Source organism: Lethenteron reissneri, chromosome 13, assembly GCF_015708825.2.
Source record: "Lethenteron reissneri isolate LAM-NWPU_2019-01 chromosome 13, ASM1570882v1, whole genome shotgun sequence".
NCBI lineage: Eukaryota > Metazoa > Chordata > Hyperoartia > Petromyzontiformes > Petromyzontidae > Lethenteron > Lethenteron reissneri.
The window spans coordinates 5094418-5108601 of record NC_083791.1 but is presented as its reverse complement, the minus strand read 5'-3'; the positions used below and the strand labels follow the sequence as shown (position 1 = coordinate 5108601).

Here is a 14184-nt window from a genome sequence, read left to right as displayed (position 1 = left end):
TATTTAGCAATGTTTATACTGATGTATACATGTTTGCATTTGTTCGCCATTCTCATCAGATCTCAAGCTAAGCAGGTAAAAGCCTGGTTAGTACTTGAATCGTAGGCTGCCTCGGCATGCCGGGTATTATCGGTAACTTGGAGATGGCAGAAGCGCAGTGAATTATTTTTGAGCGTTATCCTCCCGTCTGCATGAAAATCTTCTCTGGTTTCCTCCCACATCTCGCCGGGCTATGAGATGCACGCCTAAACCGTTGTCTTGAAATACAGGCGGGGGACACACGTGTACCTTATAATTCGGAGAATACGGTAACACACACTTTAAGCTGTTGGCTTTGGTCGTGTAGACCCACTTTGAGAGGTTTCGGTTTCAGGCTTCTCGCCAGCCCCGGGTCAGCTGTTGTACGTCGGTCGACGGTCCCCAGAGGATTGGGCGCCCCATTCGCACGCCGTCAGCACTAGCAACAGCCTTCCAAACCTCGACCTTTGATCCCTGCCGACCCCCCCCCCCATCCCTCGGTTCGTATAGCAGGGGGGGGGGGGTGCCCTGTCTGGAGCGATTCCCTTGAATCCTGGGGATGCTGGGAGTGGCACGCGTCGACCGAGACGTCGCACCTGTCGCTCGTTTATGTCGCCCAGGGGTGGGGTGAGAGGGGGTGCTGGCATGAAAGGGTCACCCTCCTTAGCCCCCAATGCATTGCACTTATCAGTCATTGCTGCGGTTAGCAGGTTACAGCCCTCGGAAAAGTAAGAGTCGTGTGGCCCCCGTCGGGTGATGCTTGCGAGGTGCGAAGAGAGTTGCAGCGGCCCGCTGCGCCCTGTGGAGTAGCCGTTCATTCAGCGGGGAAAGAGGCTCTCCATTGACACGCGGTGTGCGCACGTCGCGATGTGCACGCGCGCGTTTGTCTGCGGCTCTTTTGTCGAGCCAATGTCAGATGAGGGCCCTCTCCCCACACCGTGCGGGTCACTGGGATGGTTATTTGTATGTATGTTGACCACGCCGATGGGTAGCGTGCGTTGGTGAAGGCGGGGATCGTAGACATGGAAGCATAGAAGGATGGTACGACCGTGAATATTGCACTGCCCACCTCAGAACACAGCCGAACAGTCGACTGTGACAACCTGGCTAGCATGGTAGTCGCCCATCCAAGCCTTGTCCAAGCTGAAGCTTGGCCTAGCTTCCAAGTGATCTGATTAGGGGCACACACGTCACAATAATTCCGCAATATTTTCATTTTAAAAATAATATGTTCCGCCTAATCGCTTTCGGTTGATTAAAACGATGCACCGTATGCGCGTAGTAATGATGTCGGTTGCCGCGCATGCTTAACGTCGTAATTTCTTAATGTTTGCCAACCCTGTTCGGCGGTGGGTAAAGTTTGTTTGAAAGGGGTAGCCTCTGCTCTTCGTCAGCTGTGATTATGTTGCTTTAAATCCCAACGCTTGGTTTCCATCCAAGTGTGATGAGTTCATCGTGGTTTCAGCCCAGTCACCAATGACACACGCAAAAAAATTGTCACACTCAAAATTTGCTTCCGCACTGAAATTTTGTTCAATTCCAGCTCGGAGAATTGAGAACAAAACCCCATCGGTTTTGATTGTAAGCTGAGTGCATGCTACAGTGGTTTACTGTGTGGGTTGTATGGCCACAATCACACTGCTGTGGTTTGTCTTGACTGTATCTCTATGGTTGTCTGTCTCATTGAGTCTCTAAGCATCTCCGTGAGTCTCTGGGTTTACTATACGACCCTTAGTTTGCATTGGATGTCCACAACTTGCACCAGTCTGGCTCGTGTCTTTAATTTCCATTCACGAAAGAGATGTGCATATCGATTCTAGATTTCAAGCTTTCGTGACTGCAAGGATTCATATTCTTAGGTTTTTCGGTAAAGTCACGTAGGTAAAATTTTTTAAAAATTAAAATTAATAAAAGTAAAATAAAAATAATAATTTATTTTAATTTTTTTACCTACGTGACTTTACCGAAAAAACCTAAGAATATGTGCGTATCGGCCTGTCTTCGAGGGACGTGACGCTGTGACAGCACAATCGGGATAAAACAAAATCAGAAGAAAAAAATAACAACATCCCAAGGATGGCGGACGTGGTGATGGTGATGAAGTCGTCACCTGTAGAATCGGCTCGCGTGAAACACGAATGCTTTGGTCATCTCGGACCCGTCGAGGCGGACGATGTGAAAGCCCCACATCAAAGAGGGCGAGGCGGGACTCGCGTTGCCCTTGATGCTCGCCGTAAAATCCCTCGACCAAACTTAGCGCCTGGCAACAAACACTGAAAGGATGTGGCATCACGCTTGTTCGAGCCCCATTTTTTGTTTTGTTTAAATAATGACAAGGTTTACGGTCTTGTAAGCAAACAAAATGTCACCCGCCTCTCCCCTCTCCACCCCCCTTCTGCCGGCTTAATAAGAAAAACGCGTCTTCTATATTGAGCAGCACAGTTGAAAATGCAAGTGCTCTACGCAACGTTGATACACCAGTGTTGTGTTTTAAGGCGGTGCATTATAAGTTCCAGCTTGTTATTGCATTTTTACCTGCCTGGATTGTACCACACGGAGGCACTCTTTGCACCACTCCTAAACATCAGTGTTTGATATGCTCGGAGCCATTGAATTTGATCATTCTGCTGTGCATGACAGAGCACACTATATTTGTTGCATATTTGGTTTCAATTTGATAACTTTGTTCCAGTTTATTTGTCCAGAGTTAAACACTGTTAGTGTCACTTTAAGCACGAATGCCGGAATGTTGCATGTGGTATACACAGTTTACGCGCGTGCTCCAAGTATGCGGACCTTGTTTATTGTGAGAGTAATTGTAATTTGTGTATGTACGTCTGCGACGGGCAAAGAACCACGGGGAGATGCATGTTTCAAATTACACTGACGGACAGAACGAGGAACACATGGATTACAGAAACACATGCAGGTCAGTGACATCACTCAAACTAGATTTGAAGCTTTAGTGACTGCAAGGATTCATACTCTTATGTTTTTTCGGTAAAGTCACGTAGCTAAAAAAAATAATAAATCACGACATTTCGGAGGCAACACAAGTCTCCGTCTTCAGGTGGGACCGTCACAGCTAGATTTGCTGGCCTCACTTGATTCACTTGATACAGCAAATCTAGTTGTGACGGTCCCACCTGAAGACGGAGACTTGTGTTGCCTCCGAAACGTCGTGATTTATTATTTTATTTTATTTCTATTATTACTTTTCGATTTAAAGCTTTCGTGACTGCAGGGATTCATCTTATTGGTTCTTTTGGTAAAGTCACGTAGAATGGAAATAATAAAGTAATTAAAATATTATTACTTTTAGAAATGTTTTATTTTATTTTTTTACCTACGTGACTTTACCGAAAATACCTAAGAGTATCACTCAAACTGTTAAGAAAAGCAAGCGGTAGCTTGGGTGGGACACGGTCACTCGAAGGGATGGTGGACGCAGGTCAAGAATTATAATGGAGCAGCAGCCAAGGGGTGGAACGTGTCAGCGAGTACGTCGAAGTGTGTGCTGGTTTGGGAAAAATGGAAGGAACCGGAAAGAGAGAGGAAGACCTAACAGAGAACGGCCTGATGACTACATAAGAAGAGATTGGTGCCAGAACGACGTGGCCACGACTTGAGCATATTGGCACAAGACAGAGAGGAAAGTGGAGAACCAATGACGAAATGTGCAGTGGACACTCACGGGCTATCTGCCCATGGATCGTAATGATGACGATGCAGGCACCGGGTCGATTTATTACACCGTAGGATCGTGAGAGTTAACAGCGGCTTGAGTGGGCCTTCATTCAACAGTGGATCGACCGTGGCTGATGCTGTTGTCTGTATTCTTAGGTTTTTTCCGTTAAAGTTACATAGGTAAAAAATTAAAATTAATTAAAGTAAAATAAAAATAAAATAAAAATCACGACGTTTCGGAGGCAACACAAGCTTCCGTCTTCAGTGGAACCGTGTTGCCTCAAAAACGTCGTGATTTTTATTTTATTTTACTTTTATAAATTTACATTTTTTACCTACGTGACTTTACCGAAAAAACCTAAGAGTATGAATCCTTGCAGTCACGAAAGCTTCAAATCTAGCTGTTGTCTGTGTTGGTTTAGGCGCTGCGTGGCCCTGGGTATTTTGTCCGGTCGCATAAGAGAGAGAGAGAGGCTCTTTGGATCGCACTGAAGAGGGTTTTGTGGGAATAGTATCGCTGAAGAACACCGTCAGGAACACCGCTGCTTCCACGGCGGCGGTGTACGTATTCATTAAGGCCGTCCGTGTGATCACAAATTCTCAGCTCCGATTTGATTTCATGCCTCGTCCATGAGGGCGCAAAGGTCGCGCCGTACGTCTGTGCGATAGTCCGAAGCGTTTGGAGAACCGGGGGTAATGCTTTTCAGCGCGTTATTAATTCCTTCCAGCGCAGCGTGCGTGCAACGCGAAAGGCTAGTCTGAGCGTCGACCAAAAGCCGACTGTTTATTTTGCACTGTATTGTAGTTGTTTGGAAAGTATGCAGCCTGAAATATTTTTAGGGTGGGTTGCGGTTTTTTTGGCCCCCCCCTCCCCCGAAAAAATAAAAATCTGTTGTATTAATGTGGACTACCGCCTGTCCTGTACTCTTGTTTGCACAGAACGTGTTTTTTTTGTTCACGCATTTTTTTGAGTTGTATTGCACTCTGTATGCTGCTGTACAGTGCTGAACATTTAAACCTGAGATTTTATGGAGGAACTGCGTGTTATCTTGGTGTGGTCTGGGACTGTTTTTGCTGTTGTTTGCTGCCTTTCTCAAGCTTGGAAATTGGTCATTTTATTACCTTTCCTATACTTTGCACTCCTGTAATGTATTTGTATTGTTGTAACTTTCTGACCCGCCCTGACGGGGGGCATCTGTGAAAAAAAACTTCAATAGCTAATATCATTTCTACAGCGTAGATACAGATTCTGAAAACCCAATTCGTTTGTGCACGACGTCACGCGAACCTGAACGCAACCTGGCATCTGCAGTCCACTTTGATGGCGTTTTATTCTTTGTCTCGAGTACCGGATACGTGAGCTGCCGTGGTGTAATGGGTTAGCGAACTGGACTTGCAACCCAGAGGTATAAATGGGTTTCACCACACTTTGTCGAATTGACATTTTGCATGTGGCTCCGGTAGAGCGTGGTTGCTCCCACCTCTAACCCAAGGCATATTGTCATCTAGGAAGAGGAGACCAAGTACCCACTCGAGAGCTCCCTGTCAACAGTGTCACGAGCAAGCTATTGCAGGGCTGCACCTTTAGATGTTGCCTTTTTAGTACTTCGGATAACGCGCCACTGTACACGTTTTGCTTGCTTTGAATTCTGTTGCGTAATTTCTCTGTTGACCTGCCTTCGTCTTTTTGTCCGTTAGACCTGTACTGTATTGCAACTGGACTGGTGTCACTTGTTTGACCTGGAGCCATTCCTTGCCAGAGACATCCGATGCCTCCAGCGGGTGTAATGAAGTTGATGACGACGACGATGATGATGATGATGAAAACTGCTTTACGGAAAGAAAATATATCCATATGATGTATTAAACCCATCAACCAAATGTACCTGCGTGTGCCAAATTTCGTAAGATCCCAGAAGCTTAGCAGCAGTGAGCCTGGATCATGCTTGAATGGTTGACCAGCATGCACAGTGAATTATCACGTAGCGGGCAACAGAGGGCAGTGCAGCAAATTTAATTATTCTACTGCACTTCTATGGTCACGCATCTGTGCTTACCGACTTCACCGACCCGCACTGACCAGCGCGGGGAGGTATGGTTAAACGACCGCCCACAACCCGCACGGCGTCAGGGAGAGGTCCGCATCCATTGGCTGCGCTTGTCCCATGGTTTTTGTTGCGCTCCATTGAAAGGCAGAATCTCTGAATATCGTCTAAGCCCGCTATGCAGCGAGGCCTCGTTTTGCTCGCGAGATAGTAGATGCGTTCCTGAAAAGTTCCACGTGGAACGGCAAACTCCTTTAGTGAGCTGCGCAGCGCATGAGTGTAGTTAGTCGTCGGCCGCTCACATTACCACGTAATAACGGTGCGCGCGTTCCGCGCTGTGCACAACATACCCCCAAATAGAAGAACCGCGTTCTAGCGAAAACGCGTTCTCGTGTGAACACCGCGTGTTCAGCAAGGACTTGCCGTATAACCACGGCAGCTTCCCCGTGTGGTCACGGTGTGATTTTTGGTAACAGTAATCTGTGGGATTGTTGACACTTTTATTGTTAATGCACTAATGATGTTTTTTGGGTTAGATCGCGTAGGTATAAATGTGGTCGTAACCTTCCACCACCAAACACAGCCTGTAAGGTTTGTCACGTAAACAACGTGCCAATTAGTGACTACTTCATCCCACAACATGTAAATGTTGTGGATTTACTCTCCAACACACCGGTGGGCTGCGGTAGTAACTAATTGGCGCGTTGTTTACGTGACAAACCTCACTGGCTGTGTCGGGTGGTGGAGGGTTACGACAACATTTATATTTACGTGATCTAACCCAAAAACCTTAATTGTGAATAATATTGGTCGCGAAAGCTTACTTGTTAAAATGCACTAATAAATAGTAAGCAGTTTGACACGTAGGCCTTTGCTGGTTGTAATTACTGGTGAAACGTCGTACTCAATTGTAAATGGTGTGGCTTGACTCTCCAACACACCAGCGTGCTGTACTAGTGACTAATTGGCATGTTCTGATAATTGTTTTTTTTACCCTTTTATCTGGCAACAAAACTGACACCTTTTTTTACAAGGAGTCATGTTTGCATTGACCACAATACCTGCGGTCGGAATGCAAACAAAAAACACAACTCTGATAATGTATGCACTGTCCTTGAAATTGATTGGTCCACACCCGAGACAGCTTTTTTTAGAGCCTAGTCGTCTCGGGTGTGGACCAATATATTTCAAGGACAGTGCATACATTATCAGAGTTGTGTTTTTTGTTTGCATTCCGACCGCAGGTATTGTGGCCAATGCAAACATGACTCCTTGTAAAAAGGTGTCAGTTTTGTTGCCAGATAAAAGGGTAAAAAAACAATTATCATATTTTGCTACTGGCAAAGGAGGTTCCAATGGTTTGCATGTTCTGTTTACGGGACAAACCTTACTAATTGGCTGTGTCGGGTGGTGGCGGGTTGAACGACACATTTATATATTTACGTGATCTAACCCAAAAATACCTCTATTATGAATTGTAAGCAATCTGTTTACAAGGTTCAGTGAATGTTAGTGGGCACGTTATTTTTGCCTTTGTATCGTAAACGTGCAGCAATGTAGCAAGGCTCACCGAATTGACCGGAATACTCCTATGTTGGAATTTTTTAAATGAGACTAAAGAAACATGATTGATTTATTACCCTTTATTTTACCAGATGAGAGCCCATTGAGATTCATTATCTCTTTAGCAAGGGACAGTTATTAATTTTTTTATTTAATTGCGGGCAATTTTCAAATGTGGGATTTGCGCTATGACACTGACACGCAACGATAATCCCAGTTAGATAAATGATGGGATAATGAAGGCGTTGTAGACATTTCAGAAGTGTGGGGGGTTTCTGGCTCCAGTCAATTTTTATTTGAAACCCATTTGTTACATTCGTTAAACTAACACGCGGGTGCCACAATTAGTGCGGCGTCTTACGGAGAGAACCGCCGTCGGTCATCCCTGGAGTAGCAGCGGCGGCAGCAGCGGCAGCGGCATTTGGCTAACGTCGAACGAAGACGGGTCGCCGCATCGCGCATGCGCTCTCTCAGATGCCCGTCTGGAACGCTCTGCCTTCCGATATGAGGATGCCACTGGAGCTATGTCACTTTTAAATCTACATTGAAATCGTATTTCTCTAGAACTGCTTTTTGCTTTTAGTTCGGTGTCCCTCCCCCCGCCCGCACATCCGATTAGCACGGTTATCGATGTACAGAGTGAAAAAAGTTCAACGTCCGTACTCGGCGGCTCGGGTTGTCCGCGCGCTGATGCTTTGCCGTGTTGTGTTGTCGTCGCTTTGTTGTGGCTCAATACATTCGCGACGGTTCTGTCTTGTCAAACTCTTCTGTTATAAGGCCCCTTTTGCCTTACCCAAGCTTGCATTTAGTGTTGAAAATCGCCAGGAATATATGTACCTATGCAACTTGTACTTTTATACTTTATTTATTTGTATTTGTTTTATCTATTATTAGTGACTTGCGCTTACCTCTTCTCTACTTTGCACTCCTGTTATTTTTACTGGTAGGAACCCACTGGTTCTACCAGCCCACAGGGGATTATTGTGTCCGTCTGTCGTGCAGGAAGGGGCTGGGTGGGGAGGGAGGGGCTGGGTGGGGAGGGGAGGGGAGGGTGGGGAGTGGTTGGATGGGGAGGGTGGGGCTGGGTGGGGATGGGTGGGGAGGGTGGGGAGGGGCTGGGTGGGGAGGGTGGGGAGGGGCTGGGTGGGGAGGGTGGGGAGAGGCTGTGTGGGGAGGGTGGGGAGGGGCTGGGTGGGGAGGGTGGGGAGGGGCTGGGTGGGGAGGGTGGGGAGGGGCTGGGTGGGGAGGGTGGGGAGGGGCTGTGTGGGGAGGGTGGGGAGGGGCTGGGTGGGGAGGGTGGGGAGGGGCTGGTGGGGAGGGTGGGGCTGGGTGGGGGGTGGGAGGGGAGGGGCTGGGTGGGGTGGGGCTGGTCACCTCGTTGTGCCCTTATAAAACTCAACGTTTAACCTACTCACGCCGGCTTGTGCCCGCCGTCACAGTCGGGCATATTTGCGGAATACACCACGCCGCTGTTGACCCTGGCCATTGACCGAGCAACCCAACGTTCCTACCAGCTCCCTCCGCAGGAGGAATGTGTTTTGTATCGTTTGTTGTAACTTGCTGACCCACCCCGACTGGACATCTGTCAAAAAGAGCTTCAGAGCCTCCTCGGATTCCTCCTCCAGTCTAGATCGAGATTCTGATTTTGCACCATAAAAGAGTGGCGATTTGCAGGGTGGTAGCGGTGGTGGCGGTGGTGGCGGCGGCGATGCTAACTTTTTGGGGAAGCACGTGGCATGAGCCGTGCCGTATCTTATCTCGGTGTACTACCGCGCCGCGATCCGGTGACACCAGAAATAACCCCACCCACCCCACTTCTCTGGCGATAACAAGAAGTTAGTTGATCAAATGCGGCCGTGTAGGGACACGGGTAATTATTAATCACGAAAGCTACGCGAGTTTATGATAATGACACGGTTGAAGATGGAGTGTCACTTTCACCCAAGGTGCAGGCTGTGATTCAATCTATTGCAGATTTGTTGTTGTTTTTACTCTGGTCATGTAATGGAAACGTAAACATCTGTCAGCTAACGCCTATTCGGATATTGACGGAGACACTAGGGGCTTTATCGTAAAATAATTTCACTTTCATTGTCTATTTTTCTTGCTCAGCACCTCACTAATTATGTAGTCGAAGGTGACTTGCTCTCGGGATGGTCTCGTAACAATAAATACGTCTTTATTAACCAATAAACAATAAACTCCTTTCAGTCTCTCTCTCCTAACCGTCAAAGCGTGTGCTTATTTAACTCCACCGCCTGTTGATGGCACTTGCACCTTTTTTACTCCGCTTACAATGCGGGTTTTCAGGGGTACTCAGTGCAATGCAATAAAAACATATTTTTACAGACGTTTCGTCAAGCCACTGCTGGATGAAGGCCTCCCCGCGCTGTGCGGTTGTTTCACCATACTTCACCGCCACTGGTTAACTGCAGTTTGGTGAAGGTAGGGCTTCACCGCCGGTTCGGACCTCGCTCGCCACCGCTGTTAGCCGTGGCTCGGTGTTGAACGGCGGTCGCCGGATACACGTGGCACAATGCGCTTGCATCTTGCAGAACTGGCTTCATCACAAACCCGGCAAAGGTAAAGGTGCAGCCCTGCAGTTTGCTTGGGCAGACCACTGCTGGGCTCCGTCAGTCGGAGCTCTCAGCCCTCTAGAGGATCATTTGCCCAACTCTTCGACTCTGGCCAGATGCCAGAACTGTCGCGTATAAAATGTTGATACGTGCAAGTCCTCATCAAATTGCATATTTGAACGCCTCGTACATGCATCAGTGACGATTGAGATTTGGAGAAATTATGCATTAATTGTATTTCATGGATACTTACAGCCCCCAGTGTTTAATTGTTTTTAGCGGAATAAAAAAATTTACACGTTCATTTACATTGCAGTGTGCGATTCACATGTAGCGGTAACGTCACCACGGTGCCTGTGCCAGGCTGTGTGCACGTTAAGGCCACGTCAAGTGTCGAACGCCTGCTGGCAGGAAGTCACGGGACAGACCCAGGTGCCATAAATTGACTGACTGAGGTGACTTGCAGATGCACCGCCTGTGCCCCCTACTGTGCGAGCTTGCTGTATTTTAACCGCCCGGCTCTCCGCTCGTTGTTGTGAGCGTCACTCCTCTGCCCTCTGTTGCTGCTTGAGGGCGACTGCCTCCAACTGCCCAGTAGCCTCGTTGACTATACAGTAGTATATTACACACACATGCATGTGCATAATTCAATCACATGCACATATCGCAGGTTCAATAACCACTGATGCGTGCACACGCGTAGTGACACAGAGTACGTCTTGTTACTCTTGGGCATGGCCTGCATATATTTTTCTATGAAAAAACCATTTATCGGGAATTAATGTGTGAAATATTAATTTTTTCTCTCTCTTTGTACCCGAGCTGTATTTTGCAAATCACCGAAAGTGCACTCCGTGCAGCCCAACCAATTTGCGAGTCGGGTGGCGTGCTCTGAAATATCGCGCAACGGCGACGCTCGAAAATAAATGGCGGGGCGTGCGCTGCAATTCCCCGAAAAAGCGTTCACACATCGAAACGCGGTAAAAATAAACGAGTCGCCGGGCAGGGAAGGTTAATGGAGGGTCCTCCACGCTTCCGATGTGATTATGGCGAAGAATTCTCGCGGTTGTTCGCCGGTAGTCGCTTGCCGGTAAGTGGTTGGCAAGAAAAGGACGGCGGAAATGGGCGGTTGGGCGGTAAAAATGGGGACTCAATCCCGTTGGAAATGCAATTTGTCTGCAGCGGATTGTTTGCAGGCGGCGCGCGCGGGCACATCCCTAGCGAGGTGGGTGGGGGTGGAGGGGGGGGGGGGAACTGCTGCAAATTGATTTTGTGGCAGAGTAATTTTGACAGCTCACGTCCCACGTAGTTTTCAGCCCGGCCTTTTAGTGACGCGAGATGCCGTCTCGCAAGGTGCGAGACACCTTGCGACAGGCGGTGAAGGGGGGGTGTTGATTAATTTTGAGAGTCAACGGGTTGGAGGCTGCGGGGGGGGGGGTCAGACCAAAGGGATTATGGAAATGGATTAGCTACTGGTGGTCAGAGTGGCACTGGGCCAATGTGAAATACCACTTGGGGGAGGCCCCCCCCCACCCCCTGATTCTCGAGATTCCGAGTGCTGTCACAACCCTCTCCGACGGAAGTGTTCCGCGTGGTTTGACGGAAACTGCGCCGAACGCTCACGGTAATAAGCCATGCGCTCGCATTCAGCGGTTGCTGGGTGCCGGTCCGCGGATTACGTTTCTTGTTATCGAGGAGGATGGCTGTGTCGGGGTTGGGTTTTCTCCTTCAAGGTTAACCCAGTCGCAATCACGCTCGCCAGAGATTTGCACGAAGCGCCGCTGCGCATGCATCGCATCGAGCCGCCGTGAGGTCTCGTTTTATTCCCCTGTTGACCACGATGACGCAAGTCCATAATACGCTGCCGTGCAGCATTTAATATTCGCAATGAATTGATGCCTTTCTGGTGCAATGCAACTTCATTTTTGCTTTGTCTCCTCTTGCCGCCCTTTGTGTTCAGGAGCCATCGGCTGTCACGTGGTGCACAGCTGCTACCTGCTGCCGCTAAGTTGGTGGTGCCCCCGAATACTTTGCCAGGTGAAGAGAAGTTTGCGTGGCACTTTGTTTTGGATTGAAGCTTGCGCGTTTGTCCCGTTGTTGTCCTTCCATGGTTTTTTTGTCTCTCGGAATTGCATCGGAACAAAAAGTAGATGACAGTGCTCGGTTCACATGCTCTCAGCCAAGGCGTGACGACTGCTTTGGTGAGAGGGAGTGGAATGAAATACCTACATTTATTTCACCGAGAGCCAATCGCCCTCCCAGACGCTCATTGATGAATTGTACATGACAGTCTCGTGGTGTTTCAGTGCAGAGATGGCTTCTTTTGACAGTTTGTAAAGGGCTGCAGTGCATCTGTGGAGCTAGATGATCGAAAACGACTTGTGGTGCGCGACACATGGATATTCCATACGATTCACATGATGCATACCATTGATGTACAAGCCAATGTAAAATGTGGTTATCTTATTAATAAAAATGCTGGCAATAAAATGTCGAAACACACGACGCAATCATTCCATTGACGACTTTGTGATTGCAAAATCATTGGAGGCTACATAATTTTTAATGAAAACTTTGATGAGCATTTCCAGTGTATTGAATGCTACAATTCCATCCCTCACCTACCCGATTATCCTTACGCTCTGTCCCACTGTGGTCCAATTCCTGCACTGGAGTGACTTTAAATCCCAAAATACATTAGTCGGAGCCCAAAGCCCATTCGGTCATATTTTATTGCTCGTAATTTTTCTTCTTCATCTAGCTGCTCTTGCGCGTTGCCGCATGCAGCAATAGGAGGTAATATTTACGGCCGTTGTTTGGTGTTTGACCAAGTCACGCGTGTGCCAATCTGAGTAAATCCCTGTATCTCATTCACAGCCTCTGTGCATAGCAACAATATCGCGAGTGAAGCAACGCATGGACGCTGCACAATTGAAATCCTTGCTAACAGAGCAACGTAGTATTACCCTGTTCTCTGGATTAATGTTTATATTTCCCCCCTCTCCCTGTATTTTTAAGCAAAAGTTGGGGTGCGTGTGTTATAATCCGCTAATTGCATTTGTGCCCAGATTGATTTGTATAACTTTATGGACATCGGTACAATTACTCAATAGAGATCACACAAGTTTAGAGGTGCGTCTTACTTGCTTGATAGGTCATAATTCTTAATGGGCCTCGTGACTATTCATCCTCCACATCCCCCAATGCATGCGATGCAAAAAACGATCACGAGTCGCGATTTGATTAAAGAGTCCGCCCAGTAAACATGCCAATACTTAATTTGGAGCTTTCGTGACTGCAGGAATTACTCTTTGGTTCTTTCGGTAAAGTCACGTATCAAGAGAAAATAAAAAAATAAATACTAGCATACGATCGCAATCGAAACGTCGTGTGCTAGTATTTAATTTATTATTTTCTCTTGATATGTGACTTTACCGTTAAGAACCAAAGAGAAACATGCCAATATTGGATCGGTTGGAAATGTCGGACTGACGTTGGTCCATCGTTCGATGATTACTGGGCATTCTCATTTTAACTTCACGGAGCATTGCAGCGCCTGCGGTCGAATCGCGTGAACGAATCACGTACCGCATCCATTGGGGTGCGCCTTACTTGCCGGAGCGTTTTACAATCCGGAGCAGGGCCGTCCCTCGGGTGTACGGCGAATAGGGGCGACCGCCCGTGGCCCCGCGCTTTGGGGTGGGGGGGGATGGAATAGTTTGAAGGCATCGGGGGTGGGGGGGTTGCCCACACAGTGTGGTTTGCCCCGGGCCCCTCGCCCCCCTCCTTATGGAGAGCCCCGATCCAGAGCATACGCTCCTTCTTAAAGTGCGAAGAGAGCCCTTGTAGGTTCAGATTTCTGCACAAAAACGAAAGTAAACAAAACAAAATCAATGCGTCGCTTCAAACATCTCTTTTTTTTTTGCCGTCTACTTTTTACACCTGCTAGGTGACGGCGGCTGTAGTGTGTGCTGGAGACATGTGTGGGACGGGTAGAGTGTGTTCGACAAGAGGGTGCGCGTGTGCGGGTGTGTGCGTGTGCGCGAGTGTGCGTGTGCGCGAACACGCAACAGTCGTTGCCGCCGTGGATTAATACAATCAGCCGTAGCGAGGCTGATGGGTGCTTGGCGGCGGCTTTGGCGATCGCCGGTGCGAAGTTGGCAGCGTGCGGACGGGCTCCGTTGGTGGCGGTTGTTGCCCCGCAAACAATCGCTTCACACGTCAGCGTTGGCACCTCGCGAAATCAAATCCGGTATGGCTTCCGAATCGTACGGAAGCGAATGCGTGTGCACAAC

The 14184-nt window shown here is 48.2% G+C and overlaps 1 protein-coding gene across 2 annotated transcripts in view; it reads left to right on the top strand.

Annotated features, from left to right (window-relative positions):
* Positions 1–14184, top strand: part of BCL9L (BCL9 like) — a 172267-nt gene that overhangs the window by 17260 nt on the left and 140823 nt on the right. For both annotated transcript variants that reach the window (XM_061550894.1, XM_061550892.1), the window contains exon 2: positions 11850–11926. The gene's annotated coding sequence lies outside the window, so the exon portion shown is untranslated. The remainder of the gene's footprint in view (positions 1–11849; positions 11927–14184) is intronic.